At 40.6% G+C, this 27543-nt stretch overlaps 1 pseudogene; it reads right to left on the reverse strand.

Moving 5' to 3' along the window:
- Positions 1–27543, reverse strand: part of LOC140732500 (cytochrome P450 2D20-like) — a 75024-nt pseudogene that overhangs the window by 8996 nt on the left and 38485 nt on the right.

The raw sequence follows: 27543 nt of genomic DNA on the forward strand, positions 1-27543 counted from the left end.
CATTGAAGATGTGTAGGAGGGGTAGACTCCTACCATTTAAGCAAGATTGCTCTCCTTGCTAAAAGAGAGGTAAAAGCTAAAACCTGTAGGTTAGGAGTATTTAAAGTTATATCTTTATTTGCAATAATACCAAACAAAGCAGTAAGGGGATTTGGGTCAAATTGGACCCTAAAAAGTTGTGAGAAGGTATGGAATACTTCCCGCCAAAACTTTTCAATTTCAGGGCAAAGCCAAAACATATGAATTAAAGAGGCATCAGCAGAGTTGCATTTATTGCAAAGTGGAGAAACATTCGGATAAAAACTGGACAGCTTCTGTTTAGAAATGTAAGCTCTATGAACCACTTTAAATTGTAGAAGAGAATGATGAGCACAGAAAGATAATTTATTAACTCGTTTAAGAATTTTATTCCATCTATCATCAGAAATCTGACAACTTAGGTCATCCTCCCAAGCTTTTTTTATTTTATCTAAAAAGTCTTGTCTAGAATCAATCAACAAGTTATAGATACCAGTAATAGAACCATTAACAAAAGGTTTTAAATTTAAAAGACCGTCCAGTAAATTTTTATCAGGACCTATAGTGTTATGGATTCAGCAACAATAAATATATGAGTGAGGCAGGGGTTTTTGTAACAAATAAAAAAATTATTAAACACTGAAAAACAAACCCCAAAAGTAAACAAGCCACTCACGTAACCGGAAGCCAGCTGCTGTGTGGCAGCTTAAACAGTTCTTAAAGCGATGTTGCAAAAACAGTTCTTCAAAGTAGTATTGCAAAAGTTCAAAATGCTTACAATCCATTTAGGGAGAGACTTTTTAAGATGATTTAAATTCTCTTTCACATTGTCTTGCTGCAATTCCCAGTCGAACTACTTTTCCCACAAAGAATTTACGAAGATGAAAAATGAAACGGCTTAAAGGCACTGACCTTTCCTTTACAACATTGTACTCAATCCTTTCTGCTATTTCACAGGGATTAACACGAGCACAGTCAACGAATTCCTTTCGAATGAGGATCAAATAAGGTCGAAACTGTTTCACTGTCGAAATAGTCTTTCCTCGATCTTTTAACTCCCGAACTTCGATCTTCATTCTCCACTGATTTTTAACTAGCAGTATTATAAAGTAACTGCTGGCAATGACCTTTTAAACTTTAGGCATTAAATAAAACTCCATCTTTCAACTAAACTGCGTCATAACATTAAATCACGCAGTAGCATGAAGTCAACATGGCAAATCCAGCAATGAACTGCCCCTCCTCACAGGGAGGGGTCCTCCTTTTATACCCTGTAAAAAAAACCTGTCACATGACCTCTACTGGCGGGAAAATGATGTCACTCCATCATCACAAGACCATTACCTCAAGTCCAGTATAGCTTCAACACCTGTCACGTGACAAGTACACCACTGTCACCTGTCACAGGTACATAACACCTCCCTCCAAAAAAAAAATTGGTCTATCACGAACAAAATTTTAACAATTATTTACAAGAAAAAACAAATGTATAAATTTTATAACATACACAATATACATAGTATCATATAACATCTTACAACTCACAATACAGTAGGAGTGTTACAATTGTAAAAAAAACCATTCCATAAAAAAATTACATTGTACATTCAACATCAAGATAGACAATCAGCAACCACATTATCTTTACCTTTAAAATGAGTTATCACAATATTGTACTCTTGTAACATCAAACTCCAATTTAATAACCTTCTGCTTTTGCTTTTCATCTTACTCAGAAAAACTAACAGATTATGATCAGTGTAAACAATAAGTGGTTTTTGAGTTGTACCAACATATACATCAAAATGTTCTAAAGCTAAAACAAGAGATAACAATTCCTTCTCTATTGTCGAATAGTTTCTTTGATGCTTATTAAATTTCTTAGAAAAGTAAGCTACTGGATGATCAACATCATTACCCTCATTCCTTTGCATTAATACTGCTCCTGCAGCCTCATCACTAGCATCTACAGCTAATGAAAATGGTTTTTCAAAGTCAGGTGCCTTGAGCACAGGTTGTTGACATATCATTGTTTTCAATTTTTCAAATGCTTCTTGACAAGGCACTGTCCACACAAACTTCACATTCTTCTGCAAAAGGTTAGTTAATAGAAGGGCAACATTAGCAAAATTCTTACAAAATTTTCGATAGTATCCTACCATTCCCAAGAATCTTCTGAGAGTTGTTTCCCCCCTTTGGAGTGGGAATCTCTAAAATTGCCTGAACTTTTGCCTGAACAGGAGCAACCTTACCTTGACCCACAACATAACCAAGGTAAGTCACAGTGGCATGTCCAAATTCACTCTTAGCTAAATTAATAGTTAAGTTAGCTTTTGAAAGCCTTTCAAACAATTTCTCTACCGCAATAATGTGTGCTTCCCAAGTATCATTTCCTGTCACTAAATCATCAATATAAGCATCAGTATCTTTCAATCCCTGAATCACAGAGTTAATCATCCGCTGGAAAGTACCTGGGGCATTCTTCATCCCAAATGGAAGAACATTATATTCATATAGAGTTACAAATGCAGAAATCTCTCTACCTCTGTCCGTTAATGGAACACACCAATACCCTTTCAATAAATCAATCTTTGTAAGGAACTTTGCTTTTCCAACTTTATCTACACAATCATCTACTCTAGGAATTGGATATGCATCTGTTTTCGTTACAGCATTCACCTTCCTATAGTCCGTACAAAACCTAATACTGCCATCTGGTTTTGGTTCCATAACACATGGTGAACTCCAATTCGAGTTAGAAGGTCTAATAATATTATTCTCTAACATATATTTAATTTCTTTCTCAACAAGTTCACATTTTTCTATGTTCATCCTATATGGGTGTTGTTTAATAGGTTTGGCATCTCCAACATCTACATCATGTGAAGCTATAGTAGTCCTTCTCAGAACATCTGAAAACAAATCCTTATATTTAAAAATTAATTTCTTTATCTGTTGTTTCTGCTCTAGCTGTAAATGTGCTAGTTTCTCATCAATATTTTCCAGAATGGTTGAATTTGGTATCCTGACAGAAACAATGTTGGATTTAGAATGAAATTCAGATGAATCATTTATCATGTTCCTAGTTAAATCAAACTCATTCTCATTAACCACAACAGTCACAGTATCAGATTGTTTCTCATAATATGGTTTTATCATATTTATATGGCAAAGTTGTGTTGACCTTCTACAATCTGGAGTTTTTATCACATAATCCACATCATTGATTTTAGGCACAATTTCATAAGGACCATGAAATCTAGCTTGTAAAGGATTCGTTTGCACTGGGAAAAGAACCAGCACCTTATCTCCAGGCTTAAACATCCTCATCCTAGCTTCTTTATCATACCAAATTTTCATTTTCTCCTGAGCCAATTTTAAATTGTCCTTGGCTAAGCTACAAGCTTTATGTAACCTGTCCTTAAATTTCAAAACATAGTCCAACAAATTAGTGTGTATTTCCTTACTAATCCACTGTTCTTTTAATAAAGCTAAAGGTCCTCTAACTCTATGCCCAAATACAAGTTCAAATGGACTAAAACCTAAAGATTCTTGTACCGATTCCCTTACTGCAAATAAAAGCAAGTTTATACCCTCATCCCAATCACTTTAATTTTCCATACAATATGTCCTAATCATATTCTTGAGGGTAGAATGAAACCTTTCCAAGGCACCTTGCGATTCTGGATGGTATGCAGATGAAGTGATTTGTTTAGCTCCCAATTTATAAACTATCTGTTGAAACAATCCAGACATAAAATTACAGCCTTGATCAGTTTGTATTTCCTTAGGTAATCCAAAATAAGTAAAGAATTTTATAAGAGCCTTTGTCACAGTTTTAGCTTTTATATTCCTAAGTGGTACTGCCTCTGGAAACCTAGACGAAGTACACATAATAGTCAACAAGTACTGATAACCAGTTTTTGTCTTTGGTAATGGACCAACACAATCTATAATAACTTTAGAAAACGGTTCACCAAATGCTGGAATAGGTTGTAATGGAGCCACTGGTGTAACTTGATTTGGTTTACCCACAATTTGACAAGTATGGCACGTTTTACAAAACCTCGCCACATCTTTTCTTAGACCAGGCCAGTAAAAATGTTTTAAAATCTTGTCCACAGTTTTCCTTACCCCTTGATGTCCACCTAAAGGCACACTATGAGCTAAAGTCAAAATCACATTTTGATAAACTTTAGGGACAACTACCTGGTAAACAATATTCCATTCCTCACTTGCAGGAATTGTAGGAGATCTCCACTTCCTCATCAACACTCCTTTTTCCAAGTAATATCCTACTGGCACCTTCTCAATTTCACTATCTAGTAGAGCTTGTTCTCTTAATTTTATAATCTCAGGGTCTCTATTCTGCTCTGCTATCATCTTCTTCCGAGACAGAGATAAATCTTCATAGTCAGACTTATTCCAAGAATCTTGTTCAAACAACGAAGGTAAGAAAGTCTCTGACACATCCTCAAAACTCGAATCCTGAGTTGAACAGTCATGAGTAACAACCTCATTCTGCACATCAATCTTTTTAGCCATAGCTCTAGTCACAACACAGGAAGAATCTGTTAGAATTCATCTCTGGTTCCTCTGACTCCATTGTCAAATGCACTTCAGGAAAAACTTGTCCACCTGCCAAGTCATTACCGAACAATAAAGAAATATCCTTCACAGGTAAGCTAGGCTGTAATCCTACTTTAACAAATCCTGTAACTAACCCTGACTTTAAATTTACTTTATGTAAATGTACAGGCATAAAATCACTCCCAACACCTCGTATATAATTTACCTCACCAGCATCAGACTCTTCATTAAACTTCAACACACTGTCTAACATCAGTGACTGACAAGCTCCAGTATCCCAAAGGATTTTTATTGGCACCAGAGTAGATCCTTCTTTCAAGGATACAAACCCTTCAGTTATAAAATGATCATATCCTTTTCTAACTTGGTCAGACTCTAACAAAACCTCATTTGTGTTTATCGAACCCTGTAATTTTACAGGTGCTTCAATATGTTGCACACAAGCAACTGGAACTGCTTCCTTCTCTTTCTTTTTCAATCTGAAACAGTTAGCTATTACATGGCCAGGTTTCTTACAATAGTTACAAATAAGACCAAACTGTTTTTCCTTCATATGTTTTCCTTCCTCCTTACCTTTCTCATTAACTTCTGATTTAATTTCTGATTTACCTTGAGTCCCCGTGTTATTTTTCCTCTTAAAAATTCTGCCCTGAGGAAATTTATTCTTATGGATTAAAACATACTCATCAGCTAATCTAGCAGAGTCCTGCAATGTATCAGTATCCTTCTCATTTAAATAGGTCCTTACTTCAACAGGGATGCTTCTTTTAAATTCCTCCATTAAAATCAGCTCTTTCAATGTATCATAGTCCCCAATTACATTTTTAGAGGAAACCCATCTCTCAAAACACACAGTTTATCATAGGCAAATTCCACATAAGTTTTTTCCACAGACTTCTTCAAATTTCTGAATCTTTCCCTATACGCTTTTGGGACCAATTCGTATGCTTTCAAAATATGCTTTTTCACAATATCATAATCAAGTGCTTGAGCAACAGTTAAAGCTGTATAACCTTGTTGTGCTTTGCATTTAATTACACTCTGTAACAACACTGACCATTTATCTTTCGGCCACTGAAATCTGAGCAATCATTTCAAAATGTTGGAAATATCTTTCCACTTCTGTTTCACTAAATGGAGGGACCAATTTAATATCATGACTAGCAACAAGCAGTTTTCTAGAACCAGAAGACTGATTCCCAGACCTTAATTCCGTCATTGCATATTCAAATTCCCTTTTATTATTATCAGCCTCTAACCTACAATGCTCCAATTCTGCTTTACTTTGTTCCAACTTCATTTGTTCGATTTGCAACTGCATCTCCATATTACTTATTGGAAACAACTCTAAAATTGATTCATCAAAATCACCCGAATCCACATAGTGTGACGTGATTTTTCTCTGTAATAGAGCCTTTGATATAGACTTCAACATACGTTTAAGTTGCAATCTACTAGCTATCTCAGACACCTCAGTTTTCTTCGCCTTCGCTAATAACTCTGCATCTGGCGAAGCCAGAAACTCATCAATATTCATTGTTGCCAAATACCACTCACAAGCCAATCAAACAAAAGAATCGAGTATTCCCCTTTTCCAAAACACCGATTCAAAATTTAACAAGCATTTAACCTCAAATGATTCATCCCAGACGAGCCCCCATATTTATGTTATGGATTCAGCAACAATAAATATATGAGTGAGGCAGAGGTTTTTGTAACAAATAAAACATTTATTAAACACTGAAAAACAAACCCCAAAAGTAAACAAACCACTCACGTAACCAGAAGTCAGCTGCTGTGTGGCAGCTTAAACAGTTCTTAAAGCAATGAAGCTTAAACAGTTCTTAAAGCGATGTTGCAAAAACAGTTCTTCAAAGTAGTATTGCAAAAGTTCAAAATGCTTACAGTCCATTTAGGGAGAGACTTTTTAAGAGGATTTAAATTCTCTTTCACGTCGTCTTGCTGCGATTCCCAGTCGAACTACTTTTCCCACGAAGAATTTACGAACATGAAAAATGAAACGGCTTAAAGGCACTGACCTTTCCTTTACAACACTGTACTCAATCCTTTCTGCTATTTCACAGGGATTAACATGAGCACAGTCAACGAATTCCTTCCGAATGAGGATCAAACAAGGTCGAACCTGTTTCACCGTCGAAATAGACTTTCCTCGATCTTTTAACTCCCAAACTTCGATCTTCACTCTCCACTGATTTTTGACTAGCAGTATTATAAAGAAACTGCTGGCAATGACCTTTTAAACTTTAGGCATTAAATAAAACTCCATCTTTCAACTAAACTGCGTCATAACATTAAATCACGCAGTAGCATGAAGTCAACATGGCAAATCCAGCCATGAACTGCCCCTCCTCACAGGGAGGGGTCCTCCTTTTATACCCTGTAAAAAAAACCTGTCACATGACCTCTACCGGCGGGAAAATGACGTCACTCCACCATCACAAGACCATTACCTCAAGTCCAGTATAGCTTCAACACCTGTCATGTGACAAGTACACCACTGTCACGTGTCACAGGTACGTAACAATAGGAAAAGTAGTTAATTGGAAACTTAAGAAATCTCTAATTTGAAGGTATCTGTAAAAATGTGTTTTTGGGAGTGCAAACTTAGTTGACAATTGGTCAAATGAAGCAAGAGATCCTGAGATAAACAGGTCCCCAAAACACTTAATACCTAGTTCATCCCAATCCTTAAAGAATTTGTCATTCATGGAAGGGATAAAAAATAATTAAGGAGAATGGGAGATGATAATGAAAAATTCGCTAAACCAAAACATTTTCTAAATTGAGACCAAATCCTTAAAGTTTGCTTGACAATTATGTTATTTGTTGTTTTATTTGCTGAAAAAGAAGAGTATGATCCAAGAAGAGAGACAATAGAGGAATTTTTTACAGAATTAACTTCTAAGGAGACCCATGATGGGCAATCTTTACGATAAATATAATAGGACCAGAAAGTAATATTCCTTATATTGGCAGCCCAATAGTAAAACCTAAATTTGGGTAGGGCTAATCCACCCATCTCTTTATTTCTTTGTAGGGAAACTTTACTTAAATGAGCTTGTTTATTATTCCAAATATAAGATGTTAAAATTGAATCTGAAGAATCAAAGTAGGTCTTAGGAATAAAAATAGGTAAAGCCTGAAAAAGATATAAAAATTTAGGAAGAATCTTCATTTTAATCGAATTAATTTGGCCAATTAGGGATAAAGAAAGAGGAGACCATTTAGAAAGCATCTTTTTCACATAATTCAATAAGGGGTTTAAGTTTTCTTTAAATAAATTCTTGAAGTTTTTAGTAATTGCTACACCTAGATATGTAACTTGATTTGTAACAACTTGGAATGGAAATTTGGCATTTGATGACATTAGGTCATTTAAAGGAAATAGCTCACGTTTATGTAAGTTCAGCTTATATCCTGAAAAAAAAACTAAACTGGGAAATTAAAGAAAGAACCGAAGGTAAAGAAGTTTCAGTGTTAGAGATAAAAGTAAAATATCATCAGCGTATAACGAAATTTTATGAGTCATACCTTCCCTTAGTATACCAGAAATGTCCTTAGATTCTCGAAATGCTATTGCTAAGGGTTCTATAGCTAAAGCAAAAAGTAAAGGACTAAGAGGGCAACCTTGTCTAGTTCCCCGCTGTAATTTAAAAGGCTTAGAAATTTGAGAGTTAGTAATAACCTGAGCGGGAGGAGACAAGTAAATTAATTTAACCCAATGAATAAAATTAGGCCCAAAGTTAAACTTTTCTAAGGTCTTAAAAAGATATTTCCACTTAATCCTATCGAAGGCTTTTTCTGCATCTAAGGATAATATATACTCTGATATTTTTTTGGGTGGTGAATATATCACATTAAATAACCGATGTGTTGCCTTTATGGCATTTGTTTAGTTTATTATATTTTCACTTTAGTAATTTGTTTGTTATCATTTTCTAGTTAAAGTTAAGATTGTTTAAAGTAAATTCGTTGTCTGTGATATATCGTGGCATGCAATGATGTCACACCCGGTTTTGTCGTGTCTTGTGGGAAAATACCGGTTTGGAGAAATGGAAAGGAGGGGGCTCATGTGTGCAGGATCAGCACGAGAAAAGTTTTCTTTCTATGCACTAGAAACATCAGTGAAGCAACGCCGTAAGTTCATGAGATAATCGATATGTTGAATTAAAAATGTTAACGCCGATTCTGTTAAAAGTAATGACGGTTGATAAAGTTTATGTTTTTGTTATTTAAAGAGTTGCGGATAGTTTGTGTTGAAGTGTATTTAAAGCAGTCGATGGCGTAGGTAGATTCTGACTGTATGTTGCACTTTAATGTAATATAGTTGTTGTAGTTTTACTTTTGCAAGTATTTATTATGTAAATGTGATATCAAGAAGGAAACAAATACTGTAAATATATTTTGTATTGTTTTATCAACAGTTTTCACCATACGTTAATGTGGAAGAGTGAACAGTAAATGGTTAATCTTACTGGGACCGCCTCATTGACTGGTTTAAGCTTGGTGTTTAGTTCAGAGTTCTTTTACACCTGTGCGAGAACACTACAGTGAAAAGGCGGCATTATCAGGTGTTTCAAACGCTGCAATGACAACTCGATCCAGCATCAAGTCGTTGCCATCCAGCACCAGGAGCAGTAGGGCATCAACAAGTAAGGCTGCCCAAGCAAGAGCTAAGGCAGAAGCCGCCAAGGTGCGAGCGTTGTACGCCGAACAAGAAGCAAAATTGAAAAAGGAAGCGGCTGCCAGAGAAACCGAAAACCAAATGGAAAAGGCGGCCAGAGAAATGGAAAAGGCTGCCAGAGAAATGGAAAAGGCTGCCAGAGAAGCCGAAAACCAGTTGGAAAAGGTAAGGATAGAGTCAGAGTTAGAAGTGCTGACGCTACACCGAGAAGCAGAAGCTGCCAGGGTGGAAGCAGAGATAATAGAAAATGCTGAAGAAATTCATGTTCTGGTTGACATAAAATCTACTTCAGAAAAGACCAGATTGGAACGCACAAGCGACTATGTCCGATCTCAAATGGACTTGAAGATTCGTTCTTCCTCTCCATACTTATATGCTAACATTCCATTTCACGAGGAGTCTCAGAGAGGCCCAATTGCATCACATCCATCCGAGGAAGACAATTTACCCTTGCAACTCCGCGATGAATTCAAGAATGAAAGGGCTGATAACAAATACTTCTCGACACCAAACTTACCAGATTTGGCGAGAAGAGAGGCAAAGGCTGAATTCAGAACAGCAAATTCCATAACAAATGTACACCCTCAGTCATATACCCGCCGACATATTCCCCCAGCCAGCATGCCACTTGCAGTTGAACCCATGGCACAGTATTTAGCACGACGAGATCTCGTCACTTCAGGACTATACCAGTTCGACGATAAACCTGAAGATTACTGTGCATGGTACTTCTCATTCACCAATGCTATCCACTGAGTCCAGCTCGGAGCAACCCAAGAGTTGGATCTTATGGCAAAATGGCTGGGAAAAGAATCATGCGAACAGGTGAGACGCATACGTTCAGTGTACATTAACAACCCCAAACTAGCCTTACGCAAAGCATGGGAGAGACTTCGGGAGTGCTATGCAGCCCCTGAAATTATTGAATCGGCACTATTCCGACGTCTGGAAAATTTTCCTAAGGTGTCAGCCAAGGACTACACTAAGTTAAGAGAGCTCGGAGATTTTCTCATGGAGATTCAAGGTGCCAAAGAAGATGGCTATTTAACTGGTCTATTATACCTAGATACTTCATACGGGATTAGACAAATCGTGGACAAACTTCCATTTTGGCTGCAGGAAAGGTGGGTGTCTCTTGGCTCAGAGTACAAGGAAGAGAACGATAGTCCATTTCCTCCCTTTGAGTATTTCACTAGGTTTGTGTGCAAGGAGGCGAAGAAGCGAAACGACCCTAGCTTCATGAGTCCAGGTAGCAGTACAATTTACACCAAGCCAGCTAAATCCACTTTGAATAATTTCAACATTAATAAACCTGTCTCAGTGTGTAAAACTGAAGTCTTTACAACTAACAATGACCCTAGCAAGAATTGTCCATTGCACAACAAACCCCACCCCCTCAAAAAATGCAGAACGTTTAGGAAAAAACCCCTTGAAGAGAGAATGGCCCTTCTCAAGGAGAAAAAAATATGTTTTAAATGCTGTTCCTCGACCTCTCACCTTGCTAGAGAGTGTACGATCGCCGTGAAGTGCCCGGAATGTAATAACACTAATCACAATGGGGCCATGCATCCCGGCCCGTTACCGCGAACCGACAACGCTCCTTCACCCCCACAACAGGACGGCGGGGAGGGAGAGGATCACTCCAGGACAACGGTTGTCAGCTTGAGCTGCACAGAAGTTTGCGGTCAAGCTCAGTCAAGCCGTTCTTGTTCAAAGATCTGCCTCACTAAGGTGTACCCTAAGGGAGCCAAAGACAAGGCCATCAAAGCCTACGTAATTCTGGACGATCAGAGCAATCGCTCACTAGTCCAGAGTTCTTTGACTTGTTCAACATTGAGAGTAATCAGTTCCCATACTACCTTAGAACTTGCTCAGGCAGCGTGGAAACTTATGGAAGGAAGGCAGAAGGCTTCCAGCTCGAGTCCCTGGATGGTAAAGTTGTTATCTGTCTCCCTCCACTCTTAGAGTGCAATGAAATTTTGAATAACCGCACTGAGATCCCGACGCCAAGTGCAGTGTTACACCAGCCACATCTCCAGCACATTGCCAAGCACATCCCAGAACTGGATCCAAAGCAGAAATACTCCTGCTATTAGGAAGAGATGTTCTCCAGGTGCACAAGGTTAGGCAGCAGGTCAACGGACCACACAACGCTCCTTTTGCGCAACGCCTGGATCTGGGCTGGGTGGTGATAGGAGAGGTGTGCCTTGGCAATGTACACAAACCGACAGTTAACACACTCAAGACCAATGTGCTAGAGAGCGGCTGCCATTCAATTTTTCAACCCTGCACAAGTTTCATGTGTATCAAGGAAGCACGACAAGGCTTTAACAAATGTAAAGTAACCGACAAGATGCTGGGTCAGTCAGTCTTCGCTCAAACTGAGCATGATAATAAACTTGCTCCATCAGCTCAAGACGCCATTTTCTTAAAAATAACGGACACCAAGGTCTTCAGAGATGAAGCAAATAATTGGGTCGCCCCACTACCTTTCAGAGAACCACGCCAGCGCTTGCCAAACAACAAAGAGCAGGCAGTCAAGCGGTTCACGTCCTTGCAAAAAACCCTGAAAAGGAAACCTGAGATGCAGCAACAATACGTAGCATTTATGGAGAAGATCTTCGCTAACGGACATACTGAAGTAGCACTGCCACTGAGGGAAGGCGAGGAGTGCTGGTACCTCCCAACGTTTGGGGTTTACCACCCACAAAAGCCCAATCAGATCAGGGTGGTCTTTGACTCCAGTGCTCAGTGCGCTGGTATGACGTGCTCCTTACAGGCCCCGACCTTAACAATACCCTTCTCGGGGTCCTGCTGCGCTTCCGGAAGGAGAAGGTCGCAATCTTAGCGGACATCCAGAAGATGTTCCATTGCTTCTTAGTACAGGAGGGCCATCGCAATTTCCTCCGTTTCTTATGGCACAAATGTAACTTACCTCGCACTGTGGACGAATTGGCCCAGGCAAAGGACGTCATCTTTAAAGCAACTCAAAGAGCAGCTTTTGCAGGGGAGTTTTTGGCTCTCCAATCTAATAAACCAATACCAAAGGACAGCCCTTTGAGGAAATTCAACCCGATCCTGAAGAACGATATCATCTTCATTGGAGGCCGGTTAATACACTCCCAACTTCCAGCTGCAGAAAAGAGTCCAGTAATCCTGCCCAAAGACAGTCATGTGTCCTTACTGCTCACTCGCCATCACCATGAACAGGTAAAGCATCAGGGCCGTCACCTGACGGAAGGAGCAATCAGGGCAGCGGGACTGTGAATCTTGGGAGGTAAAACACTGATCAATTCAGTACTTCATAAATGTGTAACCTGCAGGAAACTGCGAGGCAAGTTGGAAGCTCAACGTATGGTGGACCTCCCACCAGAACGCCTCAAAGCCTGCTCTCCTTTTACATTTGTGGAGCTCGATGTATTTGGTCCCTGGACTATCACTATGAGTTGCACCAGAGGAGGACAAGCAGAGAGCAAGCGGTGGGCCATCATGTTTAGCTGCATGAGTTCAAGAGCGGTACACATTGAGGTCATCGAATCTTTGGATACATCCAGCTGCATTAATGCTCTCAGGCGCTTCTTTGCGCTAAGAGGCCCTGCAAAACAGTTAAGGTCTGATTGCGGCATGAACTTTGTTGGAGCGTCCAAGGAGCTGGGGATGGACAAAACGGTGCAAAAGTACCTCAGTCAGCAGGGATGCAACTGGGAGTTTAACACACCACATGCCTCTCACATGGGAGGCACATGGGAGCGGATGATTGGTATCGCCAGAAGAATTCTTGATTCAATGTTTCTGCAGCAACGCACCCGATTGACCCACAAGGTACTGTGCACACTAATGGCAGAGGTCACAGCCATTATAAATGCACGACCACTCCTACCTGTGTCTTCTGACCCGGAAAACCCCTTCATACTCTCATCATCAATGCTCCTTATGCAGAAGGCAGGAGCTCCCCCTCCACCAGGGGACTTCTCAGATAAGGATTTGTACACAAAGCAATGGAGACAGGTCCAGGCTCTGGCAAATCGGTTCTGGTCTCGTTGGAGACATGAATATCTACCTTTGTTGCAACACAGACAAAAGTGGACAGAACCTCACAGGAATCTTCAAGTTGGAGATTTTCAGGGACAAGCAAATCGCCCGCAACAGCTGGCCAATGGCCAGAATCACTGCCACATTCCCTAGTAGGGATGAACATGTCAGGAAGGTTGAGTTGAAAACTTCTGACCAAGGTGATGTGAAAATCTACCAAAGGCCAGTTGCAGAAGTCATTCTACTTCTACCTAATGACTGATTTAGAGACTGAAGTTTTGTATTATGTTCATTGTGACCCTACGAAGGTCAGGCATGGAGTGTGTTGCCTTTATGGCATTTGTTTAGTTTATTATATTTTCGCTTTAGTAATTCGTTTGTTATTGTTTTCTAGTTAAAGTTAAGATTGCTTAAAGTAAATTCGTTGTCTGTGATATATTGTGGCATGCGATGACGTCACACCCGGTTTCGCCGCGTCTTGTGGGAAAATACCGGTTTGGAGAAACGGGACGGAGGGGGCTCATGTGTGCAGAATCAGCGTGAGAAAGGTTTTCTTTCTACGCACTAGAAACATCAGTGAAGCAACGCTGTAAGTTCATGAGATAATCGATATGTTGAATTAAAAATGTTAACGCTGATTCTGTTAAAAGTAATGACGGTTGATAAAGTTTATACTTTTGTTACTTAAAGAGTTGCGGATAGTTTGTGTTGAAGTGTATTTAAAGCAGTTGATGGCGTAGGTAGATTCTGACTGTATGTTGCACTTTAATGTAATATAGTTGTTGTAGTTTTACTTTTGCAAGTATTTATGATGTAAATGTGATATCAAGAAGGAAACAAATACTGTATATATTTTGTATTGTTTTATCAACAGTTTTCACCATACGTTAATGTGGAAGAGTGAACAGTAAACGGTTAATCTTACTGGGACCGCCTCATTGACTGGTTTAAGCTTGGTGTTTAGTTCAGAGTTCTTTTACACCTGTGCGAGAACACTACAACTGACGTATATTAAAATATGAGTAACGATTTTTAATAAATCCTGTCTGGTCATGTGATATAATAGATGATAAAATATTTTTAAGTCTTCGAGCTAAGATTTTGGATAAAATTTTTGCATCAACATTTAATAAAGAAATCGGTCTGTATGAAGAACATTCAGCTGGATTTTTTTTAAAGAATAAGAGAAATAAATACTTCATAAAAAGATTGAGGGAGTTTACCTGATTTAAAGTACTCTGATAAAACAGAGGATAAATAAGGTGTAAGTAACGTAGTGGAAGTTTTATAAAACTTCCCAGGAAAGCCATCAGGTCCTGGGGTCTTACCAGAATGTAAAGCACATATAGCCTCAGCCAGTTCTTCATTGGAAATAGGCTGATCTAACTGTGTTAGGCTATCAGCAGACAATGTAGGAATGTTGATATTACTGAAAAAAGCATTCATATAGGTATCATCTGAAGAAGAGTCAGACTGATACAACTTAAGGTAAAAGTTTTTAAATACGTTGTTAATTTCAGAATGGTCGGATATCTTAGTACCATTATCTTTTAAAATTTCTGTGATTTGACGATTAACTGTAAAAGATTTTAAGCAATTGGCTAATAAAATACCTGTTCTATCCCCGTGAATGTAAAATTGAGTTTTATCTCTCAACAGCTGTCGTTCAATTGGGTAAGTCAGCAGAAGATTATACTTGGATTGGATTTCAATCCGCTTATTATATATACTTGGATATGGAGATAGGGCATACTTTTGATCAAGATCTTTTAATATTGCTGCTAAGTCAGACCTTCCTTTGTCAGCTTTTTTCTTTATATAGGTAGAGTAAGAGATAATTTCTCCATGAATATAGGCTTTAAAAGTATCCCAGACTATAGTACCAGCAGTATCTCCTTTAAAATTTTCTTTAAGAAAAAAGTAATATGGTTTTCCAAAAACTTTAGAATTTTTTTTATCAGATAACAATGATAAGTTAAAATGCCAACTTCTATTTGGTACAGAGTAAACAGGTAATCTTAAAGCCAGAAGCACAGGTGCATGATCAGACAAAGCAATCTCCTTATAATCACAGGATCGAACCAGTGGAAGCAAGTTTCTATCTATAAAAAAGTAGTCAATCCGAGAGTACATATGATAAACCTGAAAGAAATATGAATATTCCTTTTCTTGGGGGTGCAAAAAATGCCACACATTGAGAATACCACATTGAAATAGAAAAGATTTAAAAAGTAGGACTGATTTATTAGTGACAGGGGTTTTACTTGAAGAGTGGTCTAATATAGGGTCAAGCCAAAAATTAAAATCTCCACCCATCACTAAGGAATACTGATTCAAATCAGGCAAAAAGAGAAAAGATGTTCAAAGAACAAGGAATCATCTTTATTTGGAGCGTATACATTCGCAAATACCATTAGTTTATTCTCAAGACTACCCAAAACAATAACAAAGCGCCCATTTGTATCAGAAATTACATGTTGAATAAAGGATACATTCTGATCAAACAGGATAGAGATGCCTCTCGATCTAGATTGAGAGGGTGAGTGAAAATGTATATCCTTCCATCCTTTGAAAGAACGTGAAATATAATCTTTACAAAGATAGGCTTCCTGGAGAAAGATTATACGAGTTTTAAGTTTCCGGATATAAGAGAAAATCTTATTTCATTTAACAGGGTTATTTAGACCTTTCACATTAAAACTGAGTATATTAATAAAAGATTCCATCAAGTATCCTTTAGTAATGTATAAAAGGTAATCACAGACATGTAGATCGCGAATAAATAAAACAGTAAGAACATCCAATCAGCTTTCTGGAAGAATCCATTTCCCCCTCCCTCCCCCCAAAGAGAGAAATCAGCCAAGGGAGGCTGAAGACTAAATCTAACGTTCCCAACCCAAAACTCCGGTGGCTCCAAAAAATATATACGTATAGCTGTGCTGAATAAATGATTGTAAATATATATATATAAAAACAAGACATCAAAGTAAATAAGTTCCTATTTATGAAAAAAAACATGGGAAAATATAAGTATTAGTCTCAGTAAAAAGCCCTGCAGAGCCTGAGATGTGGAAACGGGCAGAGACACCAGCTGGGAAGTCAGTGATTGAAAGGGAGAGGCACCAAGAGTAGGTGGAGTTTGAATGGTACAGTTAGGGGAGACTCAGGAAGGGTGGTCGGTCCGAACGAGGGAGTGGAAAAAGTTTTGTGTTTGTGCCTACTTGTGTGTGTCCACACATAGAGTAAGTGTTTGTATCTGTGTATAATAATGCTGTGTGTGTGTGTGTGTTTGTGCATAAGCATGTGTGTATTTGTGTATTTAAGTGTACATATACCTGTGAGTGAGTGTGTGCGTATGTGTGAGAGTGTGTGTGCATGTGTGCGTTTGTGTGTGCGTGTGTGCATGTGTATGTGTTGTGTTTGCATTCACACCTGCGATTGTGCACAATAATGGCTTATCTCCAGTTTCTTGGACCTCTTGCCATTGGCCCAGGACCTCTCTCTCTGTTCAGCTTGTATATGTTAGTAGCCCCACCATTAAAGCATTTACACACAAACATCTCCTGCTCCTCAAAACTGGACTGGAGACAAGTCACCCTATCCCAACAGACTGCCAAAGATAACATCAGAAACTCAGCACTTCCCCTAATAATTAAAATGCATCAGAAATTCTGCACAAAATATCCCGCAGATCCCAGAAATTTTGAGGAACACACACAAAATGCTCGGAGGAGTCAGCAGGCAAGGAGGTGCCTGTGATAGAAAATAAACAGTCAATGTTTGGAGCTGATGCCCTTGTTCAGGACTGCCTGACTCGCTGAGCTCTCCCATCATTTTGTCTGTGTTGCTGATGTGGCAAAATGCAAGTTACAGTAGAAGTTCTGGCAGGGAGAATATACCGTGATTTGTAAAAGATTCAGCTCCCAAACCTTTGTTCACAGAGAAGATTTTTATAACCAGGGATTTTTATCAATTTAACTGAGAATTTATATTTGTGAATCTCATGCTCCTCTTTTCCACAGCAGAGCCCCCCCCCCAAAAAAAAACAGGGAAAATTGTAAAGCATGATAAACTAAAATTGCAAAATTAGACCAGATCTATCTTTATCCATGATCAAGTTGAAACTATTGGTGTTATGATCACTGGAACCAAAGTGTTCCCCTACACACACTTCTGTCACCTCTCCTAACTCGTTTCCTAATAGGCGATCTAATATTGCATCCTCTCTGGTCGGTACCTCTATATAATGTTTTTTGTTTATCAGGCATTTCAATTGATAAAATTAAAGGTGAATGGTCCAAGAGTAGTCTAGTGGCATATTCTGTTTGAATGATCCTGCTTTCTAATTTAGCTGATATTAGAAATAAGTCAATTCTAGAGTAGGAATCATATTGTTTTGAATAGAAAGAGTAGTCTCTTTCCCTTGGATGCTGCCATCTCCAAGCATCTATTATATTCAAGTTCTTCATGAAGGCCAGGGTGATTTTTGCTGCCCTGACCTTCACAACTTTTTTAAATGATCTATCTAAAATTGGATCCAGACAAAAATTTAAATCCCCTCCAATTAAGATCTTTTCATTTCCTTGAACAACTTCCAAAAAAATATTTTGGGTAAATTTCTCATCGTCATAATTGGGGGCATATAAATTCAAAAGTGTCCAGGATTCTGAATATATTTGACAATTGGACATAACAAATCTCCTGGCCGGATCTGTGATAGTACCCTCCACCTTCACTGGCAAATTCCTCCCTATCAATATTGCCACTCCTCTGGCTTTAGAATTAAAGGAAGATGCTATTACTTGATCAACCCATCCTCTCTTTACTTTGTTATGTTCTGTCACTGTAAGATGAATTTCTTGAAGAAAGGTAATATCAATATGATTTTTTTAAGATATCCCAGGACCTTTTTCCTCTTTATCGGTCCATTTATCCCATTAACATTAAGACTTAAAAATTTAATTGCTCTATTCATAGTTATCAGATTTTATTGGTTGATAAATCCTGCCCATAAAAAACGTACAAATTAATCCCACTTCTTTGAGTGACTCTGAGATATTTGGTGCCATTCTCAATAGAGTATAGAAAATAGAAAGGAAACCAAAGAGGAAAGAAAATAAAGAAAAAAAGAAATATAAAAAAGAAAAAGAAAGGGAGAAAAACCCTCCCAACTGACGCTCCAAGTCCACGGCGCCTTAACCCCTCTTACTGTGGGGTCCGATAAACATTGCACTAAAGATGGACGTTCTTTAACATATAACATAATTAATCTTTTTTTTAAAAAAAAGAGATGAAAAAATTATCCACTCCCCCAATAACTCCTTAATTAAACATCTGAAAAAATAAATTATATTCCACACCCGTTATTACTAAATATCTAACATAATCTATAATATTGAAAGTAAATATCATTAATATAGCAAAATATCCAAATAAAGAGGAGAATTCAAAGAAACTTACTAAATATAACCCTAAATATTATAACAGTACATATCCAGCATACCAAAAATTAAACATATCAAGAGATAATATCTATATAATCAAAGCTATTCATACTAGTTATAACAAAATTAGATGAGCTATATAGTTCCTAAGTAGTATAATTCAAAAAGACGATCCATAATCAATATTTCTAATCATAATAGTCTTCATCCATAATCATATAGATTCGAAGTTCAAGATTATAATGTTGTTAAAATTAAACTATATTAATAAAGAAAATCAAATAATTTTCTTCATATACTTTGTCCAAGATACATCTTTCTAGGCCTCTTGTTCCAGAAGAATATTCTGAATCACGATGTCTCAGATATTTTTTGAATAAAGTTTATCGCCTCCTGGGGGTTAGTAAAAAAATTTCCTCCCTCCATCCGACAGAGTAATTCTCAGCTTTGCTGGATATAATAAAGAATATTGAAGACCTTTATTCTTTGATAACCTCCTTGTTAAGTCAAAGTCTTTCTGTTTTCTTAACAAGGCCACACTAATATCTGGAAAGAAGAATATTTTTCCCCCTTCAAACTCTAATAGGCCATTTCTCTCTCTGGTCTCTATTGCTGCAGCTCGTAATACTTTTTGTTTATCTTGATACTTCAAAAAGCATATAAGTATAGAGCAGGGCCTTTGCTCTGGAGGTGGTCGGCGGATTAAAGTCCTGTGGGCTCTTTCTATAATGAATTCTTTGTCAAAATGCTTTTTCCCCAGAACTTTGAGGATCCATTCTTGAAAGAAAGTTACTGCGTCTCTTCCTTCCAGTTCCTCTTTTAAACCCACTATTTTGATATTATTTATTCTGCTATAGTTTTCAACTGAGTCCAGTTTATCCATTATTTTTACTTTCTCAGTTCTCCAGGAATCTTTTTCTTTTTCCGGGCTTTATAATCTATTCACAACATCCTTCATATTATTTTCTAAATCCTGGGTTCGCAAATTTAAAGATTCCAAAGTCTGCTTCATTTCCTTAGATTCTTGCATGATAAGGTCTAAATGGCTCTTGAATTTGTCCATCCTACCGGTTATAGTCCGGACTGCATCAGCCAACTCATGAATTGCAGCCTCGCAGTCACTACCCGAGCCGTCACTGCATTGCGCTGCAGCCGTCCTCGGACCTTCCACAGGCTCAGAGGATCTATCCGACGAGCAGGCCTCATCACCCTTGCTCCCGTGTCCCTCAACTCCAGACGCTTCCGGGAGTGCAAGGCCGGCAGCGATAGCGCCAGTAGGATTTCCATGATTTTTCCTTTTAACCATTGCTTTTATTAAGGTTATATGAGAGCCTTATAAATAGGTTGTGAAGAGCTTTTTGTAGGAGTTATTCAGGAAAGCGCCCGATCAATGGCATGACATCACGTGACCCCCCAACAAAGAATGTTTAATCAAAAATACAGTATGTTTACAATAATACTCAAATATTACTGCAATATTAAATGCACAACTCTCATCCTTGCTTAGATATATATTCCAATTCAATGTAGAATGCATCTCAATCTATATATATCTGTAGTGGCGCTCCGGTGGGGGAGTGGGGAGGGGACATGGTCAACTTCTCGCCCCGTCCTACCAGGTGGCCAGCATTTATTTATTGTTCTTGTTTTAAGATGCGTTTGTGGGAGTATGGTGGGAAGTTGAAGTTCATTTATTGTTACATTTTAGTTCGATCTATAAAGTGTTCATTTGTGTGTTTGTGGGACACCCTGACTGTACCTGGACAGTGTAATAACCATCCTCCCCCCCCCCCACCTGTATGTGTCTGAGTTGGTTTTCACTGAACGATGGTGCTCTGTGTGTTACGCAGACACATAGAAAGCCTACAGCCCTCTATTTTTCTGAGCTCCATGTACCTGTCTAGGGGTCTCTTAAAAGACCCTATCATTTCCGCCTCCACCACTGGCAGCCCATTCTCCTCCCAAATGACAAACGAAAATGTGCCCGGCTGTCACAACCACGGACTCTACTGCAGGGTCTACGTACCCCCGCGGTCAGGCTGTGCAGCGGGTTCATTAATTGTGCTCGTGAATATGCACATTCCAGTTGATTGATTATAGTGGTATTTAACTCCCTTCTTTTCATTGTAGCCTTGTTGAGACTGAGCAAAGCACAGCAATGTTACGCTCCGTGCTTACCTTTGTCCTTGTCTTGTTTTGACTGTCACTGGAAATGAGTGGTGTTCGTTTAGTATTTACATATTCCTTTCCGCTGTGGTGTTGTCGTTTAACTTTCAATTTGAGAGTTTTAGTAAGTGGCCATGTTGGCTAGCGGTTATTGTTCTTCTTTCTCTTAAAACCATGAAATATTTGTATTAAAGTCTGTGTGTATCTCTCTCCACACTTGGGCAATTTCCGAACAATCTGACACCAGCACTCACCCCTGTGGTACAGCACTCGTCACAACCATCCCATATGGAAATCCTCCCTCTACCACCCCTTGTTTCCCTAGCTAGGAACCTGTTTGTGGAATGTTTAGTTTTGTAGTTGTAGTTGTTCAGCTTGGTGAGTTTTAGCAAAATACCTGTTGAGTTTGATGAGTTACTGAATGTTTATTGATATTGGTTTTGTAATTCAGGCTGGCTGATCATCTGTTTTACTGTTTGTAAATAAGTGGTTAATGTATTTACTCATTATCAGTGGATTCTGTATTGAATCTCTGAATTATTACCTGCCCACTCCCCAACCTGAGCAACAACAGCTTTGCACAAACCCCTCTGCTCTTGTGGTGCCCTAAAATGCTGGAGGAACTCTGCAGGTCAGGCAGTATCTATGGAGAGGAATAGAGTCAACACTTCAGGCCAACATCCTCCATCAGGATGAATCCTGCAAGCGAGGTGTGTGTGCGTGTGTGTGTGCGTGCGTGTGTGTGTGCGTGCGTGTGTGTGTGCGTGCGTGCGTGTGTGCGTGCGTGCGTGTGTGCGTGCGTGCGTGCGTGCGTGCGTGCGTGCGTGCGTGCGTGTGCGCGTCCGTGCGTGTGTGCGTGCGTGCGTGCGTGCGTGCGTGCGTGCGCGCGCGTGCGTGCGTGTGCGTGCGTGCGTGCGTGCGTGCGTGTGTGGGGGGGGGCAGGACTCGAGGGTCTGAGGTTGGGCAGGCTCAGACTCTCACCTTGTGTCTATGTGTCAGAGTGATATATTCAGTGGGTGCACTGTGGTTCAGAGTAATGTTGTTTCATTTGGTTGTACATAATGTCATATGGCAACAAACTCAAACTTGAACTTTATTCCTTGGAACGTTGGGAAAGTGAGGTGAGGAAAATGATGAGGGGGCACAGAAAGTGTGAATACACATAATCTTTACCCAGGAACATGGAACCAAAAACTAGGGCACAGAGGTTTATAGTGCAAGGGGAAAGATTTAAAAGGGACACCAGGGTGTTGTCACATGGAGCGAGCAACCAGAGGAAGGAGTTGTGACAGGTAGAATAATAATATTTCAGACATTTGGGTTAAGTACATGTTTAGGAAAAGTTCAGAGGGATTTGGGCCAAAAGTGAGCGAATGGGACGAGCTTGGTGGACTCTGTGGTTGAATGGATGGTGGCTGTGGCATTGACTCTCAGGAGTCATGTGACATTGGCAGAGTTGCTGAGACTCGTCCTAGTTCGCTCCTTTTGTTTGGCAGATTATAATCCAACCTCTGGGATTTAAGGTAAAATGAGCTTTCTGTCTCATGTACATCGAAGCAAACAGTGAAATGCCTCATTTGCATCAACAAGCAATACAGTTCGAGGATGTGCCGGACACAGCCTGCAATTGTCGCCATGCTCCTGGTGCTACCATTGCAAATATTCAGGTAAGATTAGTGAGTTGTGGGCATGCCGTGTTGGTACCAGGACATGGTGATGCTTTTGTGCGCTGCCCAGCACAACCTTTGGTGATTTGATTTGACACATTTCACTCTACCTTCAATGCACGTGTGACAAATGAAGCTGATCTTGATCTTTTATCGCCACCACCCCTGGCAGCCTCTGCACCCATTCCAGTGTTGTCTGTATGGAGTCTGCATGTCCTTCCTGTGAGTGTGGGAGTTTCCTCCAGGTGCTCCGGTTTCCATCCACAGTCCAAAGACTGGCCAGTTAGTAGGTTAATTGGTTGTTGTAAATTGTCCTCCTGGCGTTAAACAGGTGGACCGCTGGGTGGTTTGGCCTATTGAGCCAGAAGGACCTGTCTGTACTCTATCTCCAAATAAAATAGAATCAATAAAAGATAGAATCCAGGTCACTGTGCAATGAGACAGTAACTCTACTGGCCTGAGCATGGTGCCATACCAGGAATCAAGGACTAATACCTGCAATTGTTGGTGCCCAAGACAATTTTTGTAAACTTTTTAAAGTACGTTTGCCATCACACCATCCCTCCAAGACTTGAGCAACACTCACATGTTTGGCTCCTGGATCTTTTTGGAATTGTACCACAGCGTCCAACAGTCTTCCTGCAGTTTGTCTTCATCCACGAGCTGGATTTGAACTTCAGCATGTGACTACCCTTGAGCATGGTCTTAATATCATTGTCCTCGATGAGACCTTGGGAGGAACACAGAGAGGACGCATCAGTCGGAGTGACAGCAGAAGGGAAGTGGAGGCTGGGGGGAGTGGGTAGTGAAGGGGAAGTGGAATGGAGGGGATGGAACAGACCAGAGGAGAGTGAGGATCTGGTGAGGTAGGGGTAAGTGGTCAGGAGTTAGGAAGGTGGGGGAGAGCAGTGGAGCAGAGAGGGAGGGTGTTAATGTGTAGGAGAGGGAAAGGTATTGCAATGAGTGAGATAGAACACTAGAGCACACTACAGGCTCTTCAGCCCACAGTATTGTGCCAAATTTTTAACCAGTTCTAAGATCAATATAACCTTCTCCCCAGATAGAGCACCCCCTTTTCCTATCATTCATGTGCTCTGTATGGCTATTTCTTAAATGTCCCTAATGCATCTGCCTCTTCCACCACCCCTGGGGTGTTTCCACACACACACCACTCTCTGTGTACACTCCCTGGCATTTGCCATTCACACCCTGGGAAAATATCTCTGGCTATCCACTCGATCTATGTTTGTTATGACCTTGTACAATCCTATCACCCTCCTTCACTCCAAAGGGAAAAGCCCTCACGTGCTCATCCTCTCCTCATAAGACTACATGAGGATGGGTTAAAGTCATCCAGGTAGCATCCTGGTGAAACTCCTCTGCACAATCGATACCAGGAAGGGGGGAAATTGGAAGCTTTCAATTGAACTTGGAGGAAATCCATGGAGTTTTGGGGAGAATGTACAAACTCCTTACAGAGAGCAGTGGAACTGCATCCTGATCAGTGATCACTGGCCCTGTGGAGCGTTGCTCTAACTGCTTCTCCACTGTCCCGTACCGGGGGAAGGGGCAGTTAGATAATGAAGGTGGGTGGGAGACTGCAGGTAAACAAAGGGTCTGTGATGTCTGACATGTCATCGAGAGATCTACACAGAATCAGACCCTTCCACCCATCATTTCAATCACCTCATCTATACTAGCCCCAGTTCTCAGCATTTCATCAGTAGCCTTCTACAACTTGGATATTCCAGAGCCCCAAAGTCTTTGGAACACAGTCCCCTTTATATAAAAAAACTTAATACAGCAGTTGTGCCTATACATTTATTCCCAAATTCTTACATGTACACATGGACAGATCTATTTAAACTATCATTTTTACCTTCATCCCTTTGACGAGAATGGGGATTCCAGTCTTTCTTCCAGGACCAAACGATTGCTCTTGCTGATCTCTGATGGTTCCTTTATCCTCGCTTCCATTTTCCTCCTTCTCATGGAAAGTGGCCAGTGAGTGAGTGCGCCAGTGAAAGAGTGGAGATTTGAGGCTTTGACTCGAGAGGCTTTGATGAGAAGAGGCGGAGGACGAGCTTGTTCCCAGTTAGTCTTTACAATGCCTCCTGAGACAGTGATGTGCCTCTCCTGTGAGATGTGGTAGTCTTGGGGGAACTCCCCTCTCCCGCAGAGTCACATCTGCCAGAAGTGCTTGCGGCTGGGCGATCTGGAAGACCGTGTGAGGATCTGGAGCAGCAGCTGGATGACCTTCGACTCATAAAGGAGAATGAGGCAGTCATAGATGAGAGCTACAGGGAGGTAATCACACCTAGGCTGCCGGAAGCAGGTCGTTGGGTGACAGTCTGAGGGGGGAAAGCAAAGGTGAGTAGACAGGTAGTGCAGAGCACCCCTGTAGCCATTCCCCTGAATAATAAGTTTACCATCCTGGATACTGTTGGCGAGGATGACCGACCAGGTGTGAGTCACGGTGGCAGGGCCTCTGGCACTGAGTCTGACCCTGTGGTGCAGAAGGATGGGATGGAGAAGAGGAGAGCTGTCGTCATTGGAGACTCTATAGTCAGGGGAGCAGACAGGAGACTTTGTGGATGTGAGAAGGAAACCTGCATGGTTTATTGCCTCCCGGGTGCCAGGGTCCTGGATGTCTTTGACCGTGTGCATGACATACTGTTACGAGAGGGAAAGCAACCAGAAGTCGTAATACATGTTGGGACCAACGACATAGGCAGGAAGAGGGATGAGGTCCTGAAGTGTGAGTTTTGGGAACTAGGCAGAAGGCTGAAGAACAGGACCTCAAGGGTGGCATTCTCAGGATTGCTGCCAGTACTACGTGATAGTGACGGTAAGAATCGGAGGAGATGGCAGTTGAATGCGTGGCTGAGGAGTTGGTGCAGGGGGCAGGGTTTTAGATTTTTGGACCATTGGGATCTCTTCTGGGGAAGGTGGGACCTGTACAGATTGGATGGGTTGCACCTGAACTCGAGGGGGAGCAATATCCTTGCTGGTAGGTTTGCTAGCATGGTTCAGGAGGGTTTAAACTAATTTGCAAGGGGGTTGGGACCTGGAGCAATAGAGCAGTGAAAGAAGTGCATGGAGTAAAGCCAGATCTAACATATAGAGAGGCTTTGAAGAAAGATAAGCAGAATAAAGGGTGTAAAGGTAGTAAGGTAGAAGGGCTAAAGTGTGTGTACTTCAATGCACGAAGCATCAGGAACAAAGGTGATGAACTGAAAGCTTGGATACATACATGGAATTATGATGTAGTGGCCATTACGGAGACTTGGCTGGCACCGGGGCAGGAATGAATTCTCAATATACCTGGATTTCAGTGCTTTAAAAGGGATGGAAAGGGGGGAAAAGGGGGAAGAGGGGTGGCATTACTGGTCAGGGATACTATTACAGCAGCAGAAAGGGTGGGTAATGTAGCAGGATCCTCTTTTGAGTCAGTATGGGTGGAAGTCAGCAACAGGAAGGGAGCAGTTACTCTACTGGGGGTATTCTATAGGCCCCCTGGTAGCAGCAGAGATACCGAGGAGCAGATTTTGGGAAGGTACAAAAATAACAGGGTTGTTATCATGGGTAACTTTAACTTCCCTAATATTGATTGGCACCTGACTAGTTCCAAGGGTTTAGATGGGGCAGAGTTTGTTAAGTGTGTCCAGGATGGATTCCTGTCACAGTATGTTGACAGGCCAACTAGGGGTAATGCCATACTAGATTTAGTATTAGGTAACAAACTGCGTCAGGTCACAGATCTCTCAGTGGGTGAGCATCTGGGAGACAGTGATCACCGCTCCCTGACCTTTAGCCTTATCATGGAAAAGGACAGAATCAGAGAGGACAGGAAAATTTTTAATTGGGGAAGGGCAAATTATGAGGCTATAAGGCTAGAACTTGCAGGTGTGAATTGGGATGATGTTTTTGCAGGGAAATGTACTATGGACATGTGGTCGATGTTGAAGGATCTCTTGCAGGATGTTAGGGATAAATTTGTCCTGGTGAGGAAGATAAAGAATGGTAGGGTGAAGGAACCATGGGTGACAAGTGAAGTGGAAAATTTAGTCAGGTGGAAGTAGGCAGCATACATGAGGTTCAGGAAGCAAGGATCAGATGGGTCTATTGAGGAATACAGGGTAGCCAGAAAGGAGCTTAAGAAGGGGCTGAGAAGAGCAAGAATGGGGCATGAGAAGGCCTTGGCGAGTAGGGTAAAGGAAAACCCCAAGGCATTCTTCAATTATGTGAAGAACAAAAGGATGACAGGAGTGAAGGTAGGACCGATTAGAGATAAAGGTGGGAAGATGTGCCTGGAGGCCGTGGAAGTGAGCAAGGTCCTCAATGAATACTTCTCTTCGGTATTCACCACTGAGAGGGAACTTGATGACGGTGAGGACAATATCAGCGAGGTTGATATTCTGCAGCATGTTGATATTAAGGGAGAGGAGGTGTTGGAATTGTTAAAATACATTAGGATGGATAAGTCCCCAGGGCCTGATGGAATATTCCCCAGGCTGCTCCACGAGGCAAGGGAAGAGATTGCTGAACCTCTAGCTAGGATCTTTATGTCCTCGATGTCCACGGGAATGGTACCGGAGGATTGGAGGGAGGCGAATGTTGTCCCCTTTTTCAAAAAAGGTAGTAGGGATAGTCCAGATAATTATAGACCAGAGAGCCTCACGTCTGTGGTGGGAAAGCTGTTGGAAAAGATTCTTAGAGATAGGATCTATGGGCATTTAGAGAATCACTGTCTGATCAGGGACAGTCAGCATGGCTGACTTTGTGAAGGGTAGATCGTGTCTAACAAGCCTGATAGAGTTCTTTGAGGAGGTGACCAGGCATATAGATGAGGGTAGTACAGTGGATGTGATCTACATGGATTTTAGTAAGGCATTTGACAAGGTTCCACACTGTAAGCTTA

Source organism: Hemitrygon akajei, chromosome 8, assembly GCF_048418815.1.
Source record: "Hemitrygon akajei chromosome 8, sHemAka1.3, whole genome shotgun sequence".
Classification (NCBI taxonomy): Eukaryota; Metazoa; Chordata; class Chondrichthyes; order Myliobatiformes; family Dasyatidae; genus Hemitrygon; species Hemitrygon akajei.